Source organism: Mustela lutreola, chromosome 8, assembly GCF_030435805.1.
Source record: "Mustela lutreola isolate mMusLut2 chromosome 8, mMusLut2.pri, whole genome shotgun sequence".
Taxonomy (NCBI): Eukaryota; Metazoa; Chordata; class Mammalia; order Carnivora; family Mustelidae; genus Mustela; species Mustela lutreola.
Genome location: NC_081297.1, coordinates 47,368,208 through 47,396,039, shown reverse-complemented (window position 1 = coordinate 47,396,039; position 27,832 = coordinate 47,368,208).

Genomic DNA, 27,832 nt, shown 5'->3' with positions numbered 1-27,832 from the left:
TCTTCTGTGAAATGAATCAGGTTGGGTTAGAGGCCTCTTGTGACAGGTGATAAAGAGGAGACACTTAAAGCAGTGCAGTGGTGTGTTGGAAGGGTTGTTGGGGAAGATTAATCAGGACTGTAGAATGGATGGCATTGAGGAAGTGCTGGATGCAGAGAATTTGCCCAAGAAATTATTCCTATGCCAGGCTGCTTCCCAGTCAATCCTCCAAAGAGTTCAGCATAACCTCTCCTCCGAGGGGTGCAGGGCGGGTCTCAGAGGTGGCTTGTCTGCCATCTTCCCTGCTGATTCTCAAAGAGCCAAGAAGTGCATTCTGCAGAATCTGGCTGCCAATATCAGTGTGGAGGATGGACCGTAGTTTGTCACGGAACTCACTTCCTCAGGTGAATACGAAGCTCTATGAGAGACAAAGAGGGGAGCCAAGAGGGCTGTGCACTGTCTCAGGACTTCTTGGCTCCTCTATAACACAAGGGCTAGCATTCCCTTTGGCCTTTGCCATCGGCACTTGCCAGACTTCAAATCACATCTGTGTTTGTGTGGAAATCCCACCCTCCAAGGAGCGATAGAGGTTGTTTTATCCATTTTATTTACAAGGAACCTGAGACTCAGTGATGGGGTGACCTACCCAGGTTACGGATCTTCTGTGTCAGAGCTGGAACTCTCTCTCAGTCTTCCAAATCCATTGATTGATTCTGGAGGATGGTCTTACAGGGGTCCAGGGAGTCCACCCAACCCTGGAGAGACTCAGCTACTGGGGAAGGAATAGTCCAACATTTTTCTTCTTGTACTCTAGTCTCCAGCCATTACCAGAACCCCACTGGAAGCTGGTTGGCGAGAAAGTCTGGGTGATGTGGGCAAAGAAGGGCAGAATGTGGCTCTGGAGGGGCAAATAGAGCGCCTTCAGCAAATCTGGCATCGCATGTGGGTCTCTATCCCTGTGCTTACACTGGCAGCCAGTTCCCCTAAAATGGACATCCTAAAAGCTGCCAGCATTCAATACCTGGTGTTCTGAGGTAGAAGGTCATAACCTTCTCTGACGTAAGTTAGGGGACCCATGAACTTGGGTTGGTAAAATGTCATGTTTGTTCTCACTCAACTCTGACTGAAATTTAGCATTTCCTTCAGTTATGAAATATGTAAAAAAGCTACTGTAGAATCAGCAGTAACTGTGACATTATCATCAATACAATATTTTTTATGTAGACTATAGATTTGACAGGTATCTAGAAATAGGCTTTACATTGTTCACTATTTCAAAATTGAAGTGATTATTAGACTTCCCTATAGACAATATTATTTAATGTGTTTGTAAAAAAAGTACATCATTGTATCACAGATTAGTTTTTGTATTATTTTTGACAACTGTATCTCAGTACAACTGGTATCTTTTTAAATCTGATGTATTTTAGTTTATAAACTTAACATTTTTTTTTTTCTGAGTTCATAGAGTCGTCAGATTGCTAAAGAAGTTCACTGGCACAGATAATTTTTAGGAACCCCTACTCTCTTGAGTTATGGCAGATATCTTAGATCAGGGACCTGATAAAGTCCTGGAGAGACAGAATCCATTCGGAAAAACTCGCTTAGATCCTATTCCATAATGGAAAGTAGTGACAAGAAGGAGCTGAATTAGTCAGCAGGGACTGTCCAGAGAAGCAGAAATTATCAGACCGTGAAGGCCTCTCACCTCCTCTGGGTGTTTGGGTCCAAGGCCAGGGCATCTGTGGGTGGGGGGGGGGAGAGGAGGGAGCTGGAGTGGGGGAGGGGTGCCCCACTTGGGGAGTCACAGCCCGGAAGGGGCGTAGCTGCCGCGTTGAAGCCAGTTTAGGTCCTTACCGCCAATGTTGAGTTTTCCTTTCCTGCGCCTCATTTCTCTTGTGCTCTCTTCCACCCTCCACACATGCTGGATGCTGCTTGCCTTCAACTCTTGGGGAATTAAGGACAACGCAGTGAAAGGAAGGGGTAGCAGCCTAGGGAAGTAAGCCAGAGCGGCTGATGGATGGCTGGAGACACCAGGATGGAGGTAACAAGCAGGGCTGACCTGCTGGCCTCGGGATTCCTGAGGTGTCCCCCCCCCAAAAAGAAGATCTGGCAAAGGTCAGATTCCAGAAGTCACACACATTGCAGGCTTGGCTGGGTTCCCCTGTGACAGTGGATCCCTAAGGCCAACAGACTCATCCTAGCTCTGCTATAGACACACCCTACCTTTGCACACCCCTAGGAAAGAAAAAACTCTGCCATCAACCGGAAGAGGGATCCTGATTTCAGACATGCTAAAATGTGGATAAGTGTATTCTCAGAATTGATGGAATACAGGAGTTAAATAGTTAATTGAAGGGAGCTCCCCGTCCCAGGGTTGGCAGGCTCAGGGACATTCGTGTTTCCTGTGGTCATGGTTGGTGGCCTTGCTCTTCTCCCCATTGTGTAAGCTGATTCAGACCCAGGTCTGTGTCCTAGCCTTCGTGTTTCCTCAGCATCGAGCACCATGTCTTTCTCGCGGTAGACACTCCAAACCTGTTCCTTGTGTTAACACCTGACTGCCTGAATGTACCAATGAAAGGGTGATTGATGGAAGTGTTCCTCAGTGGCTTTTCCAGGTGAGGAGGCAGAAGTGGAGGGAACTGTTCAGCCCAGCTGAAGGATTATTGTATCACTGACATATTTAGGATTTTTAGCTCACAGTGGTACTAAAAAGCAGATTGACTTTTAATCCAGTTTAATATTGTTTTCCAATCCTTCGCCCACAATGTGTGCCCTTGGTGTTTGCACTCAGGACGTATGGGTCCCTTGAGTATGCCTCACATGAATGTACCAAGTGGAGAAAACGCCAGTTTACCACACAGGGAGCCCAAGTAGAGTCCGTGACCACATGTCTTTGCTGCTGCTGATGACTTCTGAGAGAGCCTCTGCTTTTGGTACCATGAATTGGGCAAGAAGAGTGTCCACATGGGGTTACTACCGTTATCACTCTGAATCCCAGTCTGGCATCCAAGGGACTGATCTGGCAAGCTTGGTGATAGCGGACCAGGCCACATTTCTCCAGAGATGTTGGGAATAGGGAGATGAGGAGGGATTTATTCTCCGCTGCTTGTTGGGATGACTGGCCGGGGGTGGGGGGCTGGGACAGCCCTGGGTTCGTGAGTCACTACAGCTAAGTATAGTGCTGGCTTCTGTGGCAGAACAGATGGACAGTCAGAGAAGACATTCCACCCGGCTCTAGGCCCACATGTCCCCATCCAATGGGTCAGCTTTTGGGCTGAGCCAGAGTGGCCAGATCTGTGCTGACACGGATATACACATGTCACAGGGCTCCCACGTCCTGGGAATGGCAGGCGGAGACCAGGAACTGGGACTGCCCATCATTTCTTCTCCACTTGATCCCTCAACTTTCACTGAGCACTGGTTACACAAACACAAGCCCCTCCCTCCAAGAACACACAGTCTGAAAGGAGGATGGACCCCAAGTGCACAGGTGTATCAACAGGAGGCAAACAGATGGCAAGTGGATGGGAAATAACAATGGCAGAAACTTGGACAGTGTTTCTTAATTAAGAAATCCTTCTCTGAAATCTATCATGTTATTTGCTTTAAACAGTAGCCATGCGAAGTTGTATTATCATCCCAAAGTTACAGATCAGCTGGCATCCGGGCTTCCTCCCTCAGTTCTCATTTCAGAATCTATTTCACACCACTCTGCCCTTATGTGAGCTTTTGAGGGGTTACTCATTTGCTCAGTTAGGAGACAGAGCAGTTTAGGGATGTCTAGGTGGCTCAGTTGGTTAAGCAGCTGCCTTCAGCTCAGGTCATGATCCCAGCGTCCTGGGATCAAGTCCCACATTGGGCTCCTTGCTCGGCAGGGAGCCTGCTTCCCTCTGTCTCTGTCTGCCTGTGCTTGCTCTCTCTCCCTCTCTCTCTCTGACAAATAAATAAAATCTTTTTTTTTTTTTTTAAAGACAGTGCAGTTTAAGAGTCTTGGCTCATAACAGTAGGGGTAACCTAATGATCTCAGCATCTCCTGCTTCATTCATCTTTCCCTCAGCCTCTGTTGCCCACCTGGCATTTCACTGGGTCTCCCAAGAAATGGTTGCATGTTTTTCTTTCCTGGGCATGATGTCTTTTTCAAGAAATGTAATTTTCTTGCTTTTATGTTCACAGAATGTCTCTATGAATCGAAAAGAGAAAGTAAGAATATATTTGATTATTCTTAATAAATATAGATGTAGAAAAGGTAGATTGATAGATGTCGGTATACAATAATGCTCTTTATTATTATTACCCAGTAAGAAGGTAGAAATCACTAGTGATTATCATATTTAACAATGTGGAGTTTAATAACAGTATTTGTATGTGATGATTTTCTAAAAGCTTTCCATGCTTACTTATTTTTATTTTATTTTAATTTTATTTTGTATCATTTCATTTTTGTTTTGTTTTGTTTTGTTTAAGTGGGAAGGAGGGGCTGAGGGAGAGGGAGAGAGAGAGTCCCAAGCAGGCTCCACACCTGGTGCAGTGCCTGATGTGGAGCTCTGTCTCTCGAACCAGAGATCAAAACTTGAGTCAAAATCAAGAGTTGATCATATCATCTCCTTGATATGAGGAAATGGAGATGCAAGGTGGGGGGTTTGGGGGGTAGGAAAAGAATAAATGAAACAAGATGGGATCAGGAGGGAGACAAACCATAAGAGACTCTTAATCTCACAAAACAATCTGAGGGTTGCTGGGGGGAGGGGGGTTCAGGAGAGGGTGGTGGGGTTATGGACACTGGGGAAGGTATGTGCTATGGTGAGTGCTGTGAAGTGTGTAAACCTGGCGATTCACAGATCTGTACTCCTGGGGCTAATAATACATTATATGTTTATAAAAAAATTTTAAAAAATTATACGAAAAAAATCAAGAATTGGATGCTTGGCTGACTGAGCCACCCAGGTGCTCCTATTTTTATTTTTAATTGAGGTATAATTGATACATAACATTATATTAGTTGTAGGTGTCTAACATAACGATTTGATATTTGTATATATCATGAAATAATCACCACAATAAGTCTAGCTAACATCCATAACCACAGATAGTTACGATTTTCTTTTCTTGTGATGAGGACTTTTAAGATCTATTCTCTTACCAACTTTCAAATATACAATTCAGTATTGTTAACTATAGCCCCATGCTGTATATGACATCCCACACTTCTTTATTTTGTAACTGGAAGATTATGCCTTTTGACTCCCTGCACCCATTTCCTGATTTATCCTCTTTATAGCTTTCCCTGCTTCTTTGGGAATTATATTTTTCTCCATCCCTGAAGGCCAGTGTCCTGGACAGGGGATGGGCATGTTGGTGGGAAAGGGTTGGTGTGATTTTGATGGAGGAGATAGGAAAGTACTATGAAGCCTCAGTGAACCCCTTTATACCTCCCCAGTGTCCCATAAGACAATGGTCAGAGTTGAGTGCAGTGGCATCTACTTCACCCTACATCCTAGAAATTCATATCCACATGCAAGGTCTTTAGGGAAACCCACACTTCCTCCAGGTAGGGAAAGCCCAGCATGAGTCACCCAGGTTGGAATCCAGACAGCTGGCTGTTTCAAGTTTTTTCTGTGCTTTTTCAGGCAAGAAATTTGGAGATCTTATTATTCTATAATCCTCTGGTATATAATCCTCTGGTGGCCACTTCCTGGGTGCTCTTGCCTGAACTCAAACATGCTTGCTGTTTTCCCTTTAGACATGGCTCTTGCTTATTTCCAGACTCCAGCTTTTAACACAAAATATGGAAGTGTCTGTAAGGATGAGCTCTGGCTACTCTTCAAATCAGGAGCAATGAATCCTGCTGGATGTTACTTTCTAAAGAGATGATTTGGATGCCTTTGGGATGTGGGGAGATAGTAGGCTGGAGGGGAGGGAACTTGTGTGGGGGTGGTGGTGTTAGGGTGGGAGTGGGAATGCCGATGTTGGTTTATTGATAGTCGGCAGGATGACATTCTTGTTTCATCACATGATGAGTGTTTTCAAGGCACTGAGCCAAGACCAGCCATAAACCTGTCTAGGGAAACATCTCCGTGAAATATTCCCGAGCTCACAAAGCAGATGTCTACAGAGGCAGCACAGCTCACCTGATTCACTCCTTGAGGGCGCCATAAAACATGTGATCTGGAGAAGGTGGAGGTGGGTGGGCTTCTTGCAGCCACTTGGTAACAGAGCCAGGACTGGAACCTAGGTCTCTTGAACCCTAAGTTCATATTCTTTTCACAGCTCCAGAGTGTTAGACACTCAAGGGATAGTCATTCTCATTCTAAGTGTGCCCCCATCAGTTTCATGACTTTGGTTATGTTCCTTCTCTGCTCTGGGCTTTGGTTTCCTTTTCTGTAAGACAAGGTTTTGGAAAGGTTGACTTCTATCCCTCTTGGGCAGGGACTGTACCCCCAAGACATGATGGAGGGCAGCCTGGCCCCCAATGGAATGAATGCATGAACATTTCATGGTTCTATGATGTCCCTTCTCACTTTAGCTCCCTATCTTTAAATATGTTCTCCATCTGTTTATCCTTGATCTTCTACACTCTGCCTATTTTGTAGGAGGAGCTTTAAAAAACAGCACCACCACCATTGCAACCCTCTTGTGACAAAAGAGACTTGGCTTATTCTAGGAACAGTGATAATGACAGTGGTGACAAGGCACATGTGGAAACTTTAGGTGTTGCAGTCCTTTCATTTGAGCGATGGTCCTTTTCTATCTTGTCCCTTATGCTTTGGGTCGTTGGTAGGTATCATATTAACAATTACTTCTTTACCTGCTTCTCATATTAACAAGTACATGAGAAGGTAGGTATCCATGAGTTTGTATATGTGTGTTCTATTCTTCACTGTAGCCAACTTATGTTATTTTTATTTTTCCAACATCTTTTTTCTCTCCTTCTAATACCTCAGTTTTCTTGGGGTAACACCCTTCTCCTACTTTGACATTAGGTACCAGGAGTAGAGCAGACCCTACCTGCATCAGGTAGAGATAATTAAGGTATTAAACTCTCCTGGCCACAGGGTGTTGTTCAGCAATGGACATGTAATCTGATCAGATCTAAAGAGATTTGGTTCTTGATGAAACCACTGGAAATAAGGCTTTATCATTCTGCTGGGTTTGTTAATTGTAGATGTAATTCTGTACAGCCAGCAAACAATATTCCTACCTGTACCACGAGGGGAAATTTTGCTTAACAATGGAGATTACACAGAAGAAAGCAGAACTGAGGGAAATAGAAAGACATGATCCTAGATCCTGGAACCAATAGCACCTGAAGGCATCCTCCGCCAAGGTTTTAGTTGTGTGAGCCAAGACATTCATACCGCCAGTGCAGTCAGTCTGATTTGGGTTTATGGCCACTTGCCGCTGAGGGATAAAATTCCATTGCACTGTCTAGATCTGGATCATCCTGACCCTCTGCATCTCCTCTCATTGTCAGGTCTCAGTTGTAGGATGCTGAGCCCTGGTTTTGTCCCCCTTTTCTGGCCTGCCTGCTCAAGCACAGTCTTGGGCAGGGCCTCAGAGGAGCATGGTTTGGGGGTTTGGGGATGCCGAGTGAAGCCTGGCCCAGAATTATCTGCTATCACAACCACTTCTTAGAATCTTCATCTAGTTTCATGGTTGTTTCCATATGTAAACCACTGTGTCAGGTTCATGGGAAGTTCAAATAAATCAGATATTCAATTTTTTCATATTAGGGACGTTCTCTGTTATTTTATATGTCATTTTTTCTGGTCTTTTTTGTTCAGTTTTGACTTTAGGGAAATCAGTCACATAAATTATTCATATGTTGAGTTGTCTTTTCTCTCCTCTATGTCTATTGTGTTCCAATTGGTTTTCTCACATTACAACTTTTTTTTTTATATTTGCTAGGATTATCTTGAGCCCTTTCTCTATGTTAATCCTTTGACTTTCAACTGAAACTGTCCTTTTTCTCACTGTTTCTTATTTATATATTTTTTTGCTCTTGGATAGAATTGATTTTATTTCAAAGTTGTCTCTCAGATCTGCCAACCTTTTATTTTATTATCTGGTACTTAGGCTATTTTTAAAAATTTAGTTCAAGTTCTTATTGCATTTCTCTAGAGTATGAAGCATAAGCACTTTGATTCTGTTCCTTGAATTATCTTTCTATCCTGTTGAGCTATCTTCAACCAATTTTGCTTCCTTGTTGTAGTTTGCACACAATGCTTGACCTGAGTGGTTTGCTCTGATACCTGTTGTGATTCTAATTGCTCCAAAATCTGTACATGATCTTGGCTCAGCTCCCTTCCCTTCTGTATATGAGTGTTGTTTGTCTTTGCTGTTTATCTAAGGCTGAGAGGTTAAGAATTGCATTCCGTCCACTTCTCTAAGGGACTGAGAGCTTAAAAACAAAGTCACCCGGGGCTCTGCCCATTGTGTTTAATATCCTATATCACAAAGCACTGCCCAGGTGGGCATGTGTTCTCCTGTCCTGGTGACTGTCCCCCAATTCAGAGCAGGTCCCAAGAGCTAAGTTTCCAACAGAGAGGGCCAACATACGTTTATTACTGTTTCATCTCCTCTCTTTCATGCCCCATTTACTCCCACCCCACAGGAGGTGGAGAGAGATAAAGATACCGACTTCATCTACCTCTCTTTAATTCAAGAGTTCTAATAAGATTTTCAGTACTTTGTAGGGTGCCTGGGCTGTGCAGTCTGTTAAGTGTCCAGCTCTTGGTTTCTGCTCAGGTCATGATCTCAGGGTGGTGAGATCGAGCCCAGGATGGGCCTCCAATGTGCTCAATGCAAAGTCTGCTTGAAATTCTCTCACCTTCTGGCCCTCGTGCTCATGCTCTCTCTCTCTCCCTCTCTGTCTCTCAAATAAATAAGTAAATCTTAAAAAAGAAAAGACTTTCAGTTATTTTGTCAACTCAGTAGTTCTGTTTCAGGGATGAGGGCATGTTTGTATCCCTGGATTCCACCTTTTGATGTTTTCAGCTTGAGGTTGTGTCCTTTTACTGGTTTGTCTGCTGATAGCAACTTTTTGCTGAATTTTAATATATTTGTTCTCTAGGTCTAAGTGCAGGAATCATCACCAGAGGCAACATGGCATCACCAAAAGAACAAAGTCTCTGCAGCCCGTCAGACCACCTATGGGACCCTGAGTCTCTCTGAGATCCAATCTATTCTCTGGTCATGGGAACTGTCATATTTGATTTGTAGAACTGGTGGAGGGGAAATTCGAAGGAGGGGGACATGGCTGAGCTTGGCAGAGAGAAAGGAAGAGAGAAGTGGTGGGAAAACAGAGGCAAAGCACCTCACAACCTTATCTCTCCAGTCCAGAATTACTTCCATTTTTAGAAATGCTGTATGCAAAATGCTTGGTATGTGATAAATACTCAAAAGGAGACTATTAGAAGGTAGGATAAGTGTCACGCCATGCAGGTTGGGCATCCTTCAGTGAAATAGTGTAGAGCATGAGGGGTGATCATTCTGGAGCCATGGTTTACTGTGTGCACGTTCCTGTGCTTTTTATTTTATTTTATTTTTAAAAAGATTTTATTTATTTATTTGACAGAGAGATCACAAGTAGAGAGGCAGGCAGAGTTGGGTGCGGAGCAGGCTCCTTGCTGAGCAGAGGGCCTGATGCAGGGCTTGATCCCAGGACTCTGGAATCATGACCTGAGCCAAAGGCAGAGGCTTAACCCTCTGAGCCTCCCAGAGGCTTTCCTGAGCCCCTTTCCTGTGCTGTTTGTAAAATTTCTTGGCAAAATATGGAGGTGGTAACTATGTGGAAATAGCATGTCACCTTTGCCTTCACATCAGCCTGGCCCAATGATTTACTTGTTCTCTCCGAGTGTCTAACTGAGGACTAGGTGTTGTTATCAGGGTGTGCTCTTGGTTTGCTACATATTCTTTCTTTTTTTTATTCTACAGATCCTTTTATGAAAATCATATATGGCCATAGGCAGAGTTGTGATCTGAGGAGGAGGGATAGCATCTTACCATTCCTGGTATAGCTAGGATGAAAACTCCTGGACTTTCTACCCACAATTTTTCTCTCCCATATTTTGTTATAGACAGTAAAACTTAAGTGATGAATGATCCCTAATACCTAAACTTGGTCTGTCTATGGATGGGACCAATGCTTAAAGCTGTCCTGATGCATCTGCAGGCTTTCCTTGTGTACCCTTCCCAATGGATGAGAAGTATTTGTAGCATGGAGCGAGCATGGGGACCCCTCTGGCACAGTCAGTGGCCTCTACCATGGTGTGATGATCAAAGGTGTACTTGAGTATGTATGACCTCTTAAATATTAGATAAGAAAAATATCTTTCAAAATCCTGAGACAGCCATGTACCAGGCCTACCATAGCCGTGGCTGAAAAATATAGGATCAAAGCACAAAGGTAGCAGAACAAAAAAGAGTACAGTAAGTTTATAAGGACATACGTCTAATTCTGTGACCTCTGTGACCTCATCTGTAAGGTGAAATAATAATATTACCTGCCATATAGCTTTGTTGTTAGGATTAATGGTCATAGAACACCTGGTATATTGCCTGGCAAAAAATAAGGACTCAGTACATGGAATCTTTTAATGTTATTTTCTTGTAGTTGTTTATTTACTAGTTAATAGAGCTTGTGTGATGTACGTGTACACACAATGAAGGAGTTGTGTGATCTTTCTCTGTAAGTTGTATGCTTACACAGGGGAAACTAGGAGTTGTATCTTCTCTTCAACTTGTCTTCAGTTCCTAGGCACTGGGAGGGACTTCATCTATTTTGTTGAATTACTTACAGCAGGGTGCCTGGAGATATGTGTAAAACAGTGCTGGCATAGAGTCAGTATTCAGTAAATATTTGTCAAATAAATGCAAATGAATGAAAAAAGTCTCCTTTTAAAAATAGCGTCAAAGAAAATGAGCTTGATCCACAGTAAGCAAAGTGAGCCACAAGGGACTACTTCTCAACACCAAGCAATGACAGAGTGTAAGGGAATTGAGAGACCAAACTGATGGTTACCAGAGGGGAAGCAGTTGAGGGACGGGTGAAATAGGTGATGGGGATTAAAGAGTACATTTTTCACCATGAGCACTGAGTAACACATAGAATTGTTTAATCACTGTGTTGTACACCTGAAACTAATATAACTCTGTATGATAACTAAACTGGAATTAAAATAAAAAGTTACTTCAAAAAAGAGAACTGAGAGACACTGTAGACTCTTCTTTAAAAAAAAAAAAAGATAGTATGAATCTAGAGGCAAAGGGAACAAAGAAATTAAGTTTCTAACCTCATGTACTCCTTAGACTCTAAAAGTTTATCGATAAGAATCTTTGATATTAAAGACCTACAGAGAGATGGGTGTTTTCACAAACCATTCGTGTCACAAACTCAAAGAATCAGTGGACCCTGGGAGAGTAAATTAAGACAAACAAATCAATGACTTAACCCAGAGCAAGACAACCCAATCAAATTCCCATGCTTCAGTTTTAGGCCCTTGTTGGTGGTCAGGGTCCTGTGTTGTTCAATTTGTTCATCTAGTCAGGGCAGTGGTACAACCTTAGTGGACGGATTTGTGAATACGGATGCCTAGAATAGCTTGTGTTTTGTTACTTAGGAAATATAATCCTAATATCTTTGTTTCCACATCAATGTTGAACTTAATTGAATACCAATCCATGAAATCTTATGGGCCCTGCAGTGAACTGAATTAGGATTGTGAATGAAAGTATGTGTGTGTGTGGGGGGGGCGTCTGTGTGTTGACCAGAGAAGGGAAAGTGTTGAAAGAGCTCACCTTTCTGACTCAGGATCTCGCATTTGTTGACAATACCGTGCTGCCTCCTGTGGCCAGTACCACCCAACTTGGCACTGAAGTATTCTTGAGTGCTTTCGCACATTAGTTCTCTCCCTCTGAAAGGAGACAACAGAGATTATACTCTGATTTTTCCAAGTGCTTAGCTCAGTGTAAAAAAGGGCTGACTGATTGCTGTGGATTGGCAGATTTCATTTACTAAGTGTTAAGCACCAGCATGCCTTAGACTTACCATGTGACCGAGTGTCAGATATCAGACAGAGCCCAGTATAAAAATCACCCATGAGGAGGAGCTGACTTAGCCCCTAGAAATTTCTGGTATTCATGACTTTTTATTTTTGTCTTTGGTAGGCAGAAAAAATTAGGGAGCCAAGGCTATTTGGTTTGTCATCGGGGAATTAGGAGGAATGGTATAGGAAAGCAGCAGTTATAATTGTCCTAGGAATTTGGGTAGACATGTTTATGGGGTTGGCATTTTGAAGGCTGGATAGAAATACTAGTGTGTGTGTGTGTGTGTGTGTGTGTGTGTATAAGAATGTTTTCAAGGGCCTATGCTAGGAACTTCTAGAAAGACAAGAAAGTGTGGAAAGAAGAAAAAAGCCCGTGACATATAATTTTTCGCAATAGATTATATTTTTAAGAGGAAAAAATACGGATATTGCTGTAACTACAGTTAGAGCATCTTTTCTGCACCTGCTCAACTATGACCCTGGGCAAACAGGGACAGGTGAACATTAAGATAGGAAACCAAGTCAAAGAGCTGTGCATGCCACAATGACACCATCACCACCACTCCAACCTCATGACTCAAAGACCATTAATTACATCAGTGTTTGGCCCAATATGAGCCCATGCTGGGAATTATTAGTCAGACATTGTTTTCACCTCAGATGGCATGATGGATGGGATTGAGACTTTAAATAAGCAGAATGTATATGATTCCTAAAAAAGGCCATGATTCAGGTGCCATGTAGTGGCCCTAAAAAGCAATTAACATGGCGCCTTTGTAGCTCAGTGGGTTGAGCCTCTGCCTTCAGCTCAGGTCATGATCTCAGGGTCCTGGGATTGGGGCCTGCATTGGGTTCTCTGCTTGGTGGGAAACCTGCTTCTCTTCCTCTCTCTCTGCCTCCCTCTCTGTCTACTTGTGATCTTATAAATAAATAATAAAATCTTAAAAAAAAAAAGCAAATAACACCCTTGAAAAGATTGCGAATGGTGAATTTTTTAAATTTTGTTTTATCACCACTTATGAGCATTCCTCCTTCTCGGTAGTCCAGGCTAATGGGAATGGCAACACTAGAGACGGCCAACTTGCATTGCTAAATACTGGGAGTCTGTGCTTATGTGTGTGTGTATGTGAGGGTAAAACACACAAATGGGGAGGATGAATAGAGAAAAAATATATGCCCTTGATTTTGAAGAGCATTTAATAATGCAGATATAGCTACTTACTGCTTGAGCTCCTGTAACTGCAGAGTCAAATCCTCTCATTCTTAGGACTTTTTGAGCATGGCTACATTCTTTTCTCAGAGGAAGAAAAGATGCAGGCTTAGGTTCAGGTCAGATTTTATTGTTTCATAATTGATCTAGACAGAAGGAAGTTTTTAAATTAGGCTTCACATAATGAACCAGAATTTATGAAATGCCCCTTGGATCCATCACCAGATACTTTTAAGAGAGAATTAATCATAGACCCCAGAGAAAAATGCTGCTGGAGGGGAAACTCGAGGAAGAGGGACACAGTTAAGCTTGGCAGAAGGAGAGGAAGAGAAAAGTGGATGGAGAACAGAAGCAAAGCACCACATGACCTCATCTCCCTAGTCCTGAATTCCTTCATAGTCTCTACTCTGCCTTCCGGAGGGACCCGGCAAGTCTCTCACTCTTCCAATCTATCCTGAACACTATAGTCCTATTAATCCTTCTAAATCACTGCTCCCTTCTCATCGCTCCCCTTCTAAAGAGTCAGAGGTGACTCCCTATTGCCTGCTAAATCAAATCTGGCCTCTCTGCCTCACTTGCATTGACTTCCGGAATTCAGCCCTCCCCAGCCCGTCCAGCAGCTCCCAACCAGCAGCTCTGTCTCAGCAGCCCGGACTCCTCACTGTGTCCTGCACAAATCAGGGCTTTCCCACGTCTATGCTTTTGCTCTGCAGTTCTCCTGATGGGACTATTGCTCTGCTTTGCTCTACCCAGCCTCCCTCTCTGACCCCTAGGGCCTAGGTCAAGCCCCACCCTCTCCAAAAATGTGGCTATCTGACTACTCCAGTCCTCTCTAAAGTCTCTTCTCCGAATCCAGTGATGTGCTGGTAGACATTTAACAATAGGCTCTCTGGGGTGCGGGAGTGAGGGAATAAGTGCATTCATAATCATCCATGAGTTCATTATAGATTTTAGTGATATAAAGAATGTGTCGTACACAATTTACAAATAATAAGATATATAATGCTTTCTATTGTAAGTTCCGTGTAGTGAATTTCTTTCTGTAAAATGCTTTCACTGATGCTTGTTAAACTTTTGTATCTGTAGCCAACCTATGATTGCGATTAACAAACAAGCATTGTTCTGATATGAATACTGGTTGACACTTTAATGGGTAAAATAAATGTGAAACAACAGAGACATATGTCACAGCTTCGCATGCTTGTCAATGGCGCAAGAGGCTTTCCTGAATTAGATAATAGTTTTCAAATGCTCAGGGTGTGTGCGTGTGTGTTATTCATGGTGTAATGATTATAGACACTCCTAATTTAGTTTGCGTTAACATTTTATCCATCACTATGCTAAGTCTAGATAATCAACAAAGCAGTAAACCAACCCTTGATTTGTAGCATTCGCCAATTTGTTTTGTGTCAATAGTCCTGCCATGGCCAATTTCAAGCTCCCAGTGTGATTTTACTGAATGTGATGTTGGGAGGTGTGCAACAACCCAATATTATATAGTGTTTCTCCCATACTTCCTCTGGATACAACCTCAGGTGCACAGGTAACAGGAAGATGTGACATAATTAGAAGGTGATGAATTTTGAGTATTCATAAATTTTGTTTTCAATATATCAAACTGCAAGCTTCTATAATGTAATTTTCAATATTGGCTGACAAAATTCCTAAAGTTCAACAATAGGGCCTCATCAGCCAGTTCAAGCTGTCAGTACGAATCAACTGTATCACACCACTGTCTGACTTCAGTAGCTAGAAAATTAAGTGCCGGGTATCATGAGAGGAACTGAGGTAAAGAGATGAAAAACCCATCCTCGTCCCCAAGGAATTCACAATCCACTGGAGATGACAGACAAGCCAACAGATAATGACAATGGATTTGGACTGCAGTGGAGGCATGACGAGACTTCTAGGGATTATGGAAGCCCAGAGAGAGGAGGCTATTATTAACTCATGGTGGTGATCAAGTGGGTGACACAGAGGAGATGACTTTATGTAGAACCCAGAAAGATTATGAGGAATGTATCAGGCGGAGTAGATAGGGCTGGACCTTTCAGGCATGAAAGAGGAAGCAGGTGTACAAAGACCCATGTTCATGCAATACTGAGTAATTTGGCTTGCCTGGAGATGCAGAGATGGAGATCGGCATGGCTGGAGGTGGAGAACAGTCAGACATGAAACTGTTTGGGAAGGCTGGAAGCTGATTTGAAAACACTCATAATCATGACCATACACTCAGTGTTTAATTACTCCCTATTTTCCCCTTGGTGTATATTTTCAAAATGTTTCTTCTCATAAAGATAAATCTTCATTTTCACCCATAACTTACTCATTTGTCTGTCCTACTGACTGTGCAGAGAGCCAGAGGAACTTTTTGGATTGTTGGCACATGGGACCTTTGTGGAACTTTTTTTCTTTTCTTCTTGAATGTTTCAGTTCCTTTGATTTCTTTTTTTCCAGACAATGGGACATAAGACCTTTGTTCCCCATTATTTAGGCAGGCCAACAGAGAAGGTCCCGAGAAGTGAAAAGTTAAAAGAATCTTGAAAATCAAATATTTTCTATCTTTCAGGGCCACACCACTGGCCAGTGGCAGGACTAGATGAAAGATCTGGGGGTTTTTTGTTTTTGTTTCTTTTTGTGTGCAGGCGTCTGCCCACTAAACCAGTGATTCCACCTTAATACCAAATCTCAGCCACATGTCATTCACTCTCCTGAATGATTCCGTAGTTTCCTGTGATATGGTGATGTGGGAAATATTCAAAATATAAAAGAACATTTAGCAAACCAGAGAACTGTGTCAGTTGGCCTAAAAAGTTGAGCCAGTTTGAGCAGGGAGCACATAAAATATCTAAAAAACAGTCAGAATCTTGTCAGAAACATTTGGAAACCAAAACCTTTGAACTCAGAGCTGTAAAGGGGAGATCTTAAAAAATTGTTTTGCTTTGTATGTGTTCAGTATATTCAATTAATATGTGAGCTTGGTTTCCAAACATATGGAAGAGATTTTTCATCAAAAGAAAGACTTTATACTAGGTTTCAAATTTCTAGTTGTTGCCTGTCACTTGATATAAAATATCTGATTTTCAAGATCTTTTTAAAGCCAAGTAGAAAAGTAGATAAAATTGCTTTCCATTCTGAAGAGGGATGGAGGTGTATATGTGGGGCTTATAGGGGACAGTCGCCTTGGTGACAATGTTACAAATCAGTAATGGCTGAGAAGATGAGACAGACTAAGTGGCAGGTAAGCATGCTCACTTTCCTACCGGGAAGGCTGATGAATCCTGCAGGGAAAGGTTTTTCGTTGCCATGGTGAATGGTAAGCGTCCAGGAGGAAGAAAGCTGTGGAAACACTTGAGAAAATCCCCTGAAGCTACACGGCTAGAAGTATCAGGACTACCTGCAAGGAAGAAGTGATAGGATGCATTTTCATGGCTGTATTCAAACATCTCTTCAGCATGAGTTGACAAGTAGAAAACCTACCTTCCCATTTATCTTCACAGTTCTCAAATGGTCCCATTTGGTTTCCCAACCAACCATCCAGTATGATATGCAAAAATCTCTTCATGCTCAAGAGATGGAATAAAGGGAAAAGGGAGTGATCTGCCTTCACCTTGGCAAGAGGTATTGTTGTCAAATCCACTCACAGTTCGGTCCTTGATAATGGAGACCATGCCTAAGTCTGGGTGGGCTCTTATTTTGTGTTGTGTATCCCTACATTGTAGTAGTTATTACATTGCTTTGCAACTTCCTGATTACTGATCTCTTCTTCTACCGGACTGCAAGCATCTTGATATGAGTTGTTGCCTCTCATCCATTTCTAACCCCAAATACAAGCTTTTACACTAAAGACTTTAATAAAAATAGGATGAATGCATTTTTAAAAATGAATTAACTCTAGGAAAATAATTTTCCTTTCTCAATTTTTCAATTTTTAAGATGAAGCATTGGTGTAAATTTCCTTCCAACTGTCATATTCCATGCATTTCTCTATGACTCCTCTCTCTTCCACTCTAACATACTTTCATTGGGTCAGAAATCATGTCTTCAACTGCTCAAGAGAGTCTCTTTATGGGCTGTCAACTAATACTGATTAGGAAGCTAAATCCTGACTATATATGTTCTTTGCCTTCATGTATTCAGATGAGGGTAGAAAAAAGGTGGATGTAAAAAGTATCCAGAAGTAAAAACAAAACATAAGACAACAAAAACAAAAGCTTTTTTTAAATTTTAAAGTTTTAAAATTTAAATCCAATTAATTAACAAATAATGTATTATTAGTTTCTGAAGTAGAGGTCAATGATTCATTATTTTTAAAAATTAACATATAGTGTATTATTAGCCCCAGTGGTACAGGTCTGTGAATTGTCAGGCTTACATACTTCACAGCACTCACCATAGCACATACCCTCCCCAATGTCCATAACCCAACCACCTGCTCCATAACTCTAACCCCATCCACAACCCTCAGTTTGTTTTGTGAGATTAAGGGTCCCTTATGGTTTATCTCCCTTCTGATACCATCTTGTTTCATTTTTTCCTTCCCTACCCCTCAAACTGCCCACTTTGCCTCTCAAATTCCTCATATCATGAGATCATATGATAATTGTCTTTCTTTGATGAATTTATTTTGCTTAGAATAATACCCTCTAGTTCCATCCACATTGTTGCAAATGGAAAGATTTCATTTTTGATGGCTGCAAAATATTCATATATATACATATGTATATACCACATCTATTTTTTTAATTTTTTATTTTTTATAAACATATATTTTTATCCCCAGGGGTACAGGTCTGTGAATCACCAGGTTTATACACTTCACAGCACTCACCAAAGCACATACCCTCCCCAATGTCCATAATCCCACCCCCTTCTCCCAAACCCCCTCCCCACAGCAACCCTCAGTTTGTTTTGTGAGATTAAGAGTCACTTATGGTTTGTCTCCCTCCGAATCCCATCTTGTTTCATTCATTCTTCTCCTACCCCCTTAACACCCCATGTTGCATCTCCACTTCCTCATATCAGGGAGATCATATGGTAGTTATCTCTCTCCGATTGACTTATTTCGCTAAGCATGATACGCTCTAGTTCCATCCATGTTGTTGCAAATGGCAAGTTTTCATTTCTTTTGATGGCTGCATAGTATTCCATTGTGTATATATACCACATCTTCTTTATCCATTCATCTGTTGATGGACATCTAGGTTCTTTCCATAGTTTGGCTATTGTGGACATTGCTGCTATAAACATTCGGGTGCATGTGCCCCTTTGGATCACTACGTTTGTATCTTTAGGGTAAATACCCAATAGTGCAATTGCTGGGTCATAGGGCAGTTCTATTTTCAACATTTTGAGGAACCTCCATGCTGTTTTCCAGAGTTATACCACATCTTCTTTACCCATTCATCTGTTGATGGGTATCTAGGTTCTTTCCATAGTTTGGCTACTGTGGACATTGTTGCTATAAACATTCAGGTGCACATGCCCCTTCAGTCACTACATTTGTATCTTAGGGTAAATACGCAGTAGTGCAATTTGCTGGGTCGTAGGGTAGCTCTATTTTCAACACTTTGAGGAACCTCCATACTGTTTTCCAGAGTGGCTGCACCAGCTTGCATTCCCATCAACAGTGTAGGAGGGTTCTCCTTTTTCTACATCCTTGCCAACATCTGTAGTTTTCTGACCTGATGATTTTAGCCATTATGACTGGTGCGAGATGGTATCTCACCATGGTTTTGATTTGTATTTCCTTGATGCTGAGTGATGTGGAGCACTTTTTCATGTATCTATTGGTGATTTGGATGTCTTTTTTTGCAGAAATGTCTGTTCAGGTCTTCTGTCCATTTCTTGGTTGGATTATATATTCTTTGGGTGTTGAGTTTGATGAGTTCTTTTATAGATTTTGGATACTAGCCCTTTATCTGATATGTCATTAGCCAATATCTTCTCCCATTTTGTCAGTTGTCTTTTGGTTTTGTTGACTGTTTCCTTTGCTGTGCAAATGCTTTTGATCTTGATGAAGTCCCAATAGTTCATTTTTTTCCTTGCTTCTAACCCCATCTTCTAACCTTTTGGTGATGTTTCTAGGAAGAAGTTGCTGTGGCTGAGGTCAAAGAAGTTGCTGCATGTGTTTTCCTTAAGGATTTTGATGGATTCATTTCTCACAGAGGTCTTTCATCCATTTTGAGTCTATTTTCATGTGTGGTGTAAGGAAATGGTCCAGTTTCATTTTTCTGCATGTGACTGTCCAATTTTCCCAACACCATTTCTTGAGACTGTCTTTTTCCCCTTGGACATTCTTTCCTGCTTTGCCAAAGGTTATTTGACCATGGAGTTGAGGGTCTATTTCTGGGTTCTCTATTCTGTTCCATTATTTATATGTCTGTTTTTGTGCCAGTGCAGTACTGTCTTGATGATTACAGCTTTGTAATAGAGCTTGAAGTCTGGAATTGTGAAGCCACCAACTTTGGCTTTCTTTTTCAGCATTCCTCTGGCTATTTGAGGGCTTTTCTGGTTCCATATAAATTTTAGGATTATTTGTCCCATTCCTTTGAAAAAAAATGATGGTATTTTGATAGCGATTTCATTAAACATGTAGATTGCTTCAGGTAGCATAGACATTTTCACGATATTTGTTCTTCCAATCCACGAGCATGGGACATTTCTCCGTTTCTTTGTGTCTTCTTCAATTTCTTTCATGAGAACTTTATAGTTTTCTGAGTACAGCTTTTTTTTCTCTTTGGTTAGGTTTATTCCTAGGTATCTTATGGTTTTGGGTGCAATTGTAAATAGGATTGAGTCCTTAATTTCTCTTTCTTCTGTTTTGTTGTTGGTATATAGAAATGTAACTGATTTCTGTGCATTGATTTTATATCCTGACACTTTACTGAATTCCTGTATGAGTTCTAGCAGTTTTGGAGTGGAGTCTTCTGGGTTTTCCACATAAAGTATCATATCATCTGCAAAGAGCGATAGTTTGACTTCTTCTTTGCTGATTTGGATGCTTTTAATTTCTTTTTGTTGTCTGATTGCTAAGGCTAGGACTTCTAATACTATGTTGAATAGCAGTGGTGATAATGGGCTTCCCTGCTTGTGTTCCTGACCTTAGTGGAAAAGCTCTTAAGTTTTCCCCATTGAGAATGAGGGTTTTTCATAGATGGCTTTTTTCATAGATAGGTTTTTCATAGATGGCTTTGATGATATTGAGGTGTGTACCCTCTATCCCTGCACTTTGAAGAGTTTTGATGAAGAAAGGGTGTGTACTTTGTCAAATGCTTTTTCAGCATCTATTGAGAGTATCATATGTTTCCTGTTCTTTCTTTTATTAATGTCCTGTATCACATTGATTAATTTGCAGATGTTGAACCACCCTCAATGGAATAAATCTAAATTGTTCATGGTGAATCATCCTTTTAATGTACTGTTGGATCCTATTGGCTAGTATTTTGGTGAGAATTTTTGCATCCGTGTTCACCAGGATATTGGTCTGTAATTCTCTTTTCTGATGGGGTCTTTGTCTAGTTTTGGGATCAAGGTAATGCTGGCCTCATAAAAAGAGTTTGGAAGTTTTCCTTCTTTTTCTATTTTTTGGAACAGTTTCAGGAGAATAGGTATTGATTCTTCTTTAAATGTTTGGTAGCATTCTGCTTGTAAACCATCTGGCCATGGGCTCTTATTTGTTGGGAGATTTTTGATGATGCTTCAATCTCCTTACTGGTTATGGGTCTGTTCAGGTTTTCTATTTCTTTCTAGTTCAGTTTTGGCAGTTTATATGTCTCTAGGAATGCATGAATTTCTTCTAGATTGTCAAATTTGCTAGTGTGTAGTTGTTCATAATATGTTCTTATAATTGTTTGTGTTTCTTTGGTGTTGGTTGTTATCCCTCCTCTTTCATTCATTATTTTATTAATTTGGGTCCTTTCTCTTTTCTTTTTGATAAGTCTGGCTAGGGGGTTATCAATCTTATTAATTTTAATTTTTTCAAAGAATGAGTTGCTAGTTTTGTTGACTTGTTCTACTGTTCTTTTGGTTTCTGTTTAATTGATTTCTGCTCTGATCTTCATTATTTTTCTTCTCCTGCTGGGTTTAGGCTTTCTTTGCTGTTCTTTCTCCAGCTCCTTTAGGTGTAGGGTTAGGTTGTGTATTTGAGCCCTTTCTTGTTTCTTGATAAATGCTTGTATCACTATACATATTTTTCTCTCAGGATTGCCTTTGCTGTGTCCCAACAGTTTTGAACAGTTGTGGTTTCATTTTCATTTGTTTTCATGAATTTTTTCAATTCTTTAATTTCATGGTTGACCCATTCATTCTTTAGTAGGATGCTCTTTAGCCTCCATGTATTTGGGTTTTTTCCAACTTTCCTCTTGTGATTGAGTTCTAGCTTCAGAGCACTGTGGTCTGAAAATATGCAGGGAATGATCCCAATCTTTTGGTACAGGTGAGACCTGATTTGTGACCCAGGATGTGATCTATTATGGAGAATGTTCCATATGCACTAGAGAAGAATGTATATTCTGTTGCTTTGGGATGGAATGTTCTGAATATATCTGTGATGTCCATTGGGTCTGGTGTATCATTTAAGGCCTTTATTTCCTTATTGATCTTTTGCTTAGATATCTGACCATTTCAGTGAGGGGGGTGTTAAATCCCCTACTATTATTGTATTATTATTATTGATGTGTTTCTTTGATTTTGTTATTAATTGGTTTATATATTTGGCTGCTCCCATGTCAGGGCCATAGATACTTAAAATTGTTAGATCTTCTTATTGGACAGACCCTTTGAGTATGATATAGTGTCCTTCCTCATCTCTTACTATTGTCTTTGGGTTAAAATCTAATTTATCTGATGGAAGGATTGCCACCCCAGCTTTTTTTTGATGTCCATTAACATGGTAAATTGTTTTCTACCCCCTCACTTTAAATCTGGAGGTGCTTTGGGTTTAAAATGAGTTTATTGCAGACAGAATATTGGTGGGTTTTGGGTTTTTATCCATTCTGATACCCTGTGTCATTTGATTGGGGCATTTAGCCTGTTTACATTCAGGGTAACCATTGAAAGATATGAATTTAGTGCCATTGTTTTGCCTGGAAGGTGACTATTATTGTGTATTGTCTCTGTTCCTTTCTGGTCTACTACTTTTAGGCTTTCTCTTTGCTTAGAGGACCCCTTTCAATATTTCCTGTAGAGCTGGTTTGGTGTTTACAAATTCTTTTAGTTTTTGTTTGTCCTGGATGCTTTTTATCTCTTCTTCTATTTCTTCTTCTATTTTCAACGATAGCCTAGCTGGATATAGTATTCTTGGCTGCATGTTTTTCTCATTTAGTGGTCCAAATATATCATATCAGTTCTTTCTGGCCTGCCAGGTCTCTGTGGATAGGTCGGCTGCCAATCTAATACTTTTACCATTGTATGTTACAGACTTCTTGTCCTGGGCTGCTTTCAGGATTTTCTCTTTGTCATTAAGACTTGTAAGTTTTACTATTAGATGAAGGGGTGTGGACCCATTTTTATTAATTTTGAGGGGGGTTCTCTGCACCTCCTGGATTTTGATGCTTGGTCCCTTTGCCATATTAGGGAAATTCTCTCCAATAATTCACTCCCAATATACCTTCTGACCCTCTCTCTCTTTCTTCTTTTTCTGGAATCCCAGTTATTCTAATATTGTTTCATCTTATGGTATCACTTATCTCTCGAATTCTCCCCTCATGGTCTGGTAGTTGTTTGTCTCTCTTTTGCTCAGCTTCTTTATTCTCTGTCATTTGGTTTTCTATATCACTAATTGTCTCTTCTGTCTCATTTATCCTAGCGGTGAGAGCCTCCATTTTTGATTGCACCTCATTAATAGCTTTTTTTATTTCAGCTTGGTTAGATTTCAGTTCTTTTATTTCTCCAAAAGGACTTTTATTTCTCCAGACAGGTTTTATCTAATATCTTTTGTGCCTTTTTTAAGCCCAGCTAACACCTTGAGAATTGTTCTGAACTTTAGATCTGACATATTACCAATGCCCATATTGATTAGGTCCCTAGCCTTTGGTACTGCCTCTTGTTCTTCTTCTTCTTTTTTTTTTTTTTTTTTTGTAGTGAGTTTTTCCACTTTATCATTTTATCCAGATAAGAATATATGATCAAGAGAATAAAATACTAAAAGGGTGTATGTATGCTAATCAAATCAGAAGACACCCCAAATTGGGGGGAGAAGAAAGAGGGTAAATAGTTTAAATAGATTTTTTTTAAATTAAAAATATATATACATATATATATTAGACTGGTGAATAGAACAAGACCACCCACTTGCATTTGGGTGTATTTTGGTCTTTTAGAAGAAACTACCTCCCAATATTTTAAAGAAAGAAAACTTATATATATACAACAATAAGGGTAAACACAATGAAGGGTTGGCATATGACTGAAAAGATGAAAATTTAAAAAAAATTCTAAAAAAGAAATTGATAAGGTAAGTAGTTGGAAAATAAAGAAAAAGATAGTGGAGAGAATTTGCTCAGGCTGGAGACTAGAACAAAGGCCTGTGCTAGGTTTAGGGTATATTTTGATCTGTTAAAAGAAATTGTATCCCAAAATTTTTGGAAAAAAACCCTATATGTATAATAATGAAGGTTTAAAAAGATTTTTTTTGAAAGGTATTGTTAAGATAAACTAGTTAAAAAACATTAGAAAAGGAAAGAGGAAAAAATTAGAATAAGAAAAAAATAAAATTTAAAAAATTTATAAAGAGGGGCACCTGGGTGGCTCAGTGGGTTAAAGCCACTGTCTTTGGCTCAGGTCATGATCCCAGGGTCCTGGGACTGAGCCCTGCATTGGGCTCTCTGCTCAGTGGGGAGCCTGCTTCCCTTCTTCTCTCTCTGCCTGCCTCTCTGCCTACTTGTAATCACTGTCAAATAAATAAATAAAATCTTTAAAAAAATTTTTATAAAGAATAATGGGGAGAAATCCATGAATTCCATGCTTTGCTTTCCCTCCTCTGGAATTCTGCTGTTCTCCTTGATCAGTCAGCTTGGCTAGATGTTCTTTCTAATCTTCTTCTTCTTCTTTTTTAAAAAAAATTATTTATTTATTTATTTATTTTATTTTCAGCATAACAGTATTCATTGTTTTTGCACCACACCCAGGGCTTCATGCAATCTGTGCCCTCTCTAATACCCACCACCTGGTTCCCCCAACCTCCCACCCCTCCCCACTTTAAACCCCTCAGATTGTTCTTGCTAATCTTCTGAGGGAGGGACCTGTTGCTGTGATTCTCAAATGTCTTTGCCTGAAGCAGGATTGTCCTGCCCTTCCCAGAGACCAGGCTAATTAATCTGCTGGGTTTCACTCTTGGAAGCTTTTGTTCCCTGAACATATTCTGTAGAACTCTGGAGGATGGGAATGAAAATGGCAACCTTCCAATCTCTGGCCTAGAGGAGCAGAGAGCTCAGGGCCCCACTCCTCAGTCCATCCTTGGAGAAAATTGCTCAAAGACTCCTGTCTCCCTGGTCTCTGGCCATGCTCCGAGCTTACCTGGCCTGTGACTGAGGTTTCTGTCTCTGGAATACAGCTCTGTTGGAGTCTTCAAACCCAGCAGATTCCTGCCTCCAGGGGAGGAAGGTGAGCCTCCCTGGGTCTGCCACTTGTGGGGTTCCTACTCAAAGAGCAGTAGACTGACTGTGCCATGGACCACAGTATAAGGTAACCCCAAGCTGAGAGCTCACTCCTCGGCTCCGTTTCTGAAGTTGGCTTCCCTGCTCTGATACCTGTGAGCTCTGCTACACTCAGACACCCCTGATTGTTCTGTGACCCTGCGGGACCAGAGACCACACTATCCCTGTGAGGGCTCCACCCTGCCTAGCCTCTGGAGTGATGTCCCTCAGGGGAGCAGACTTTTAAAAGTCTGAATTTTGTGCTCCATTACTCCACCGCTTGCTGGGAACTGGCCCCTCCTCCCATGGTCTATCTTCCCATCGCTTCTGATTAACTTCTCCACATGAAGTTGTGGAGAGTTAGAAAGTGGTCAATTCTCTGTTTCTAGAACTGCTGCTCTTCTCTTCAAACTCCTATTGGGTTTGTAGGTGTTCAGAATGGTTTGATAACTAGCTGAACTCCTGCGACCTGACGTCATCTCAGTCTGCCACTCCTCCGCTATTTTGACTTCTACAAAACTTTTTTGAGTTTTAAAAAAACTCGTAGACTTACTTCTTTACTTTAGTAGTTTGAGGTTTATAGAGAAAGTCAACAGAAATTACAGAGTTCTCTTACACCTTCCTGTGCCCATGGAGGTTCCCCTATTATTGACAAACTGCACTACTGTAGTATAGTTGTTACATTGAGGAGACATTATTGAAATATCATTATTAACTGAAGTCAGTAGTTTGCATTAGGGTTACTCCTTGTGTTGTAGTCTATGGGTTTGGATGAGTGTATAAGGACATGTATCCACCATTGCAATATCTTACAGAAAAGTTTCATTGCTCTAAAGAGTCCATGTGTTGCACCTATTCATGACTCCCCTCCCCCCCACCAAAAACCACTGATATTTTTACTCTGTCTATAGTTTGCCTTTTCCAAAATACTATTTAGGTGAAGCCATATAGGAAATAGCCTTCTTATATTGGCTTCTTTCACTTAGCAATATGCCTTTAATTTTCTTCCATATCTTTTCACGACTGATAGCTCATTTCTTTTTATTGTTGAATACTGTTTCTTTGTCTGGATCTACCAGTTTGTTTATCCATTCACCTACTGAATAACATCATGGTTGCTTCCAAGTTTCAGCACTTTTGAATAAAGCTGCAATAAACATATATATGTAGGTTTTTGTGTGATCTTAAGTTCTCAGCTCATTTGGGTAATACCAAAGAACCTAATTGCTGAATCATATGTTAAAAGTATGCTTAGTTTGTAAGAAACTGCCAAACTTCCAAGTGGTTGTATCATTTTGTATTCCCACCAGTAATGAATGAGAGTTCCCATTTTTCCACGTCTTAGCCAGCATTATATCTCCCTCTTCAAAATTTTTATACTCCTTCTCTTGATGAACAGAACCACCATCCATCTAGGCACTCAAGCCAGGCATATTCCTTGTCTTCCTCTCTCCACTACCCAGAAGAATTGATTCTCCCATTTGCATGTCTCTGAGATTCAGTCCTTCTCTCTATCTTTTCTGCCTCAATCCACAAAACAGCCTCCCTCTGGTCTGCCCACACTCCACACTGCAGGCACCCATATTCTAAAACTCCATGTTGCTCTATTGTTAAAAATGAAGCAAAACAAAAAAAACCTTTGAAGTCGTCCCATGGCCGTCAGGTTAAGGTCCCAACCCCCCTGGATGGCTGCAGGGTATTTGGGAACCTTCCTCTGTTAACCACTCCTAACCTCATCAATTGTTTAGTTATCTGCTGCTCCAACTCCTGGCAAGGTTGTAATAGTATTTGTAGAATCATCAGTTTCCCAAACTTTCCAAGCTATTGTAAACCATTGCATATGCTGTCCCACTTCCTTAGAACTCTTACCTGCAATATTTCTCCGGTGAATTTTTATTCAACTTTAAGACTCAGCTTAAATATTACCTCCCTGGATCACTGGGGGAGTAGGGTCCCCACTGAGCAGCCACAGTCTAGCTGAGTTATGCCCTCACCTCACTGACTGATTTGTGTTTGGGTCTGTATTTCCTGCCAACTCCCATATCTACGACTTTCTATATCCTTGAAACCTAGCTCATTTATACAAGTTTTGAATTAAAATTTATAAAGGGTAGCTGGCAGGGGAGGAGAGGATACCTGTGTCTCTAATACAGCCTAATTATTTCAGAGACTGAGACTGCACAGCCTCTTGACCACCATGGGCTGACTGAACTGCATAGGACTGGAGAAAAACAGGAAGAAGGGACAAGAGGGTGGCTGTGTGGTGTAGCTTCCAGCCATATATATTTTCCCCTTCTAACAATTTTGAATAGGTTATGGGGAGAAGAGGCCAAGGTCATTGCTAACTACTACTCTTGTGCTGATGGGGGAGGAGAAATTGTAAAATGTGAGATGTGCAATTAGTTAGATGGCTGCAGAAAGACCATAAAAATTACTCATTGTCACAGGAAGGATTTATTCTGGTTCATGAAAATTATCCTGCTTCAGAGAACAGGCTTGAGAGTAATGGCAACAATTCTTCCTGAATCTCCACAGACTCTAAGCCTGGCCTCTAGGTAATCTATTGCATATGCCTTTGTGTGCAGATAGGTAGGGACATGGAGGAACAGGTAGCAAATCTTATAGCAAATAGCCATCTACTTTCTGAGTCTGTTTTTTCTGCTCATCAGTAAAACTTTTCATGTTTAGCCAATTACTCATTTGTTTCACAAAAGTCATTTTGATAATCTTGAAATTTGTGTCCCACTTCCCACTGGGTGGAGACTGGGCTGCAGACAGCCAGATTGTCAGAACAAAATTCCGAGGTTCTTCCACAGGCAAGGTTGGTCATTTCTTACAGATCTCCTAGCTCTGTAAACTATCCCAGGAAGGATCTTCACATATCTATTTTGTATGATTTCTTGTTATGTGTCTTGTTTGTTTGTTTTGTTTTAGCTACTTGGAAGACATCTTATTAAGTT